Source organism: Magnolia sinica, chromosome 2 (assembly GCF_029962835.1).
Source record: "Magnolia sinica isolate HGM2019 chromosome 2, MsV1, whole genome shotgun sequence".
Classification (NCBI taxonomy): Eukaryota; Viridiplantae; Streptophyta; class Magnoliopsida; order Magnoliales; family Magnoliaceae; genus Magnolia; species Magnolia sinica.
In genome coordinates, this window is record NC_080574.1 from 3873815 (window position 1) to 3876932 (window position 3118).

The 3118-nt window shown below is 39.3% G+C and overlaps 1 long non-coding RNA gene across 2 annotated transcripts; it reads right to left on the bottom strand.

The window, feature by feature from the left end:
- Positions 1-291: 291 nt before the first annotated feature.
- On the bottom strand, positions 292-2278 carry LOC131225902 (uncharacterized). Of its 2 annotated transcripts, XR_009161611.1 has the most exons (4): positions 2056-2278; positions 1894-1934; positions 1730-1820; positions 292-554 (listed from the first exon to the last, which is right to left on the bottom strand). It is a non-coding gene; the product is annotated as an uncharacterized LOC131225902 (long non-coding RNA). The 2 variants fall into 2 exon arrangements; XR_009161608.1 differs by lacking the exon at positions 292-554 and having other exon boundaries at positions 1555-1820; positions 2056-2273.
- Between the last annotated feature and the right edge of the window lie 840 nt (positions 2279-3118).

A 3118-nucleotide genomic window follows, 5' to 3' on the forward strand; every position in this document is an offset into this window, starting at 1 on the left:
AGAATGTGGACGGTTCAAATCATCCCACAATCTCAGCATGGCCCCAATAGGCGGCTACACGCTGGATTTTAAGCCGCGACAGAGTGAAAACGAACTCTTGCCGAAGGACGCGTCTATGTGTACAATCGGGAGATACTGGACGCGAGTTGTGTTGCCGGGAGTTCCGGTCACAGAAAGCTATGTTGGGTTCACCGAGATGACCTCGTGACATCCAATCCGTCCATCAGTTTCATAAGCTCATTTTAGTATGAGAACCTAAAAATTAGGCAGATCCAAAACCCAACTGGAGCACACCACAAGAAGAAGTAAAGATTAAAAACCTACCATTAGAATCATTTTGAGGCCCACAGAAGTTTTACATCAGGCTTATACTTTTGTTTTCCCTTCTACCTTATGAACGGATTAGATGGCAGTAAAAGTGGGAAACCCAGGTGCTGATGCACGTGAAAATGAATAGTGTCCTGATGACCCGAGTTGGATGTGTTTCCCTCAAATCCGGGGACATCCGGCCACACTGTGTGCTGTTGGCCCGGATTCAACACGTGTTGTACGTCCTGCACGTGTGAAAGTTGAAAATGACTCAATTTAAATTGAACACCCTGTAACTGAAGACCCCAAATGTTAATAGTTGTATTAAGATTGGATCTAAGAAAATTAGCCTAACCACTCAACTGTCAATTACGAAAGATCCTGGTTTGGAAAGAGAATGGTTAATCTTTCAAATAAATTCTTTTTATTTTGAAAGTGAAGACTTTTTATCATAACACTAATAGCTTGTATCGTTTATCGATAAAATAATTATCGGAAGTTAAAAAATATAAAAGCAAGTACTGATTTTATTAAATTAATAAAGAAGACGATACAATCGATAAAAAAAAAAATAATAAAGCTAAGAAAAATTACAGATACTACCTCATACGAACGAAACAAGGGTCCTACCCATGGCTTAGTAGTAGACTCACAGGAGTTTCAAGGCTAAGGTCATGGTTCAAGTACGTACTGTGGTGTGTGCGGATGTGAGGGAATGTGCGTTAAAAAGAAAAAAGAAAAAAGAAAAAAGAAAGAAAGCTGGTGTGTAACCATTTGATTAATGGCCTTTCAATATGGACGGTCATGATCATTTACACAAAAATAAGCCAATTCAACGAAGTAATCAAAAGAACTGCAAACATAGCCATCCCATCCACGGCTTGGAAGAAGGATGAATATAAAAAATAAAGCCAGATCAAGGATGAATTGGATCATGCGATCTGTGCTATTCTTGTTTAATAGCCCATGAGAAGGATTCTGGATTTAATGAACAGTTCAGATTGATTGATCAGACTATCCGAATGAACTGATTGTCCGACTCATCATACATGGGTGGCAATGTGGCCAGTGTAGTGAGCGGATCGGGCTGACTTTAGACAACGATGATCATCATGGTGGGGCATATCGCTTCCACGGTGCCGATTCTCTAAACAAGGAGCACGTTGGCGGGAAAGACGGTACGGTAGCACAAGTTGTAGTACGGTTTCCTGTAGGTCATCAGTTCTCAACACATCAATCACGCTATTCCATTCCATTTCTCCATCAAACATACAAAATTACAAATCACACGATCCACGAATACATGAAAAAGACCAATCATGCATTTTTCTTATTCTTAAGGAGGGAGAGAGAGAGAGAGAGAGAGAGAGAGAGAGAGAGTTTAGAAGTAGAAAAATGGGAAAGTAATTAGTGTAATTACTTCAGTTGATTTGAGGAGGTGGGCCTTTCGATACGCCCGGGCGCTTTGGAGCGTTCAGAGCTGCTACACGAATCTCCCTATCCTGCGCACCCTTTAACGCGTAGGATAACAGATCTTAAGCCAAATCCCATAAAACATAAAAGAAAAAATAAATAAATAATCACCTGCGCAGATTTCAACTCGGGTTCTTCTCCTTCTTCATACCCTACAAAAACCAAGAAAAACGAAAAAAAAACAAAAAAACAAAAAAAACAAAATAATAATACTTTTTTTTTTGAAAACTAGATGTTTTTTTTTTCTTTTTTTCTTTTCCGGGGTTCATTTACCTTTGTTTTGAGAATCGCAGTTTTTGCAGCCTTTAATGAATTCTATTAGGTTGGAAAGTCTCTTCTTCAGCTCCTCCGCCAGTTTCTCCATTTTAATTCGTGTTTTTGGCAGTGAAACAGCACCTTTTTAAAGGCGTCGACGGTTTTTACGGCGGTGGTCTTTGAATCAAGAGCAATGTCACGTGCTTTAGCGATATATTAGGGTTTTTAGAGCTAATAACCTCGTGGCAAAAAAGTGGTTGTGGCTTTAGCCTCTTCTCCCCAAACTTAAGTTTTTAGTCCCGAGGGCACCTTTTCATTTTTCTCAGGCCATATGTGTTAGGGGTGCACATCGAACCATTGGAACCGTGTAACCGGACCGGAACCATTAGATCGGTCCGGTTATAGGATGCTAGCGGTCTAGTTCCGGTTCCAAATTTTTCAAAACCGTTGATTACAGATCGGTTCCGATTTAGGGCCTTATAGAACCAAACCGAACCGTTGAACCGAACCGTTACACGAACCGTAGATCCGAACCGTGGAACTCAATCCACAGTTTTGGAACTTTTGAAAAATTGATCATCATTTGTTTCTTTAAAGAAGAGTATTGTTACTGATGAGGGGTATGTGTGTAGACAATTTCAATATGTATAACATCCTGAATTTTCACTGTTTTGGATTTTCAAAAAATTCTAGAATTTTTTTTTCGTATAACTAACTTATAATATCACTTAATGACCATTAGCACTCAATGTTAGTATATACAGGGATGAAACCAGTAAAGAACCGCACAAGTTAAATTAATCAACCTTAGAAAGCCAACGAATCCGCCCGATCACTTGAACATTAGGTGTAGCCCCATGATTTATTCACATAGGACTCAAATCTAACCGACCCATCGCTAACTAATCAAGACAATCATGACTAAATTAAAAGATCTAATCGGAGCCGAATCAGATAAAGCCTGGATCTTGACTAATAAACCAAATCAACCTTGTTACTCTTTTAGCCTAAAACCGACGATTTAGAGTAATCATAACTAGATCTCTACTTTCACTAGTTATAAATAGGCCACACTATGCAC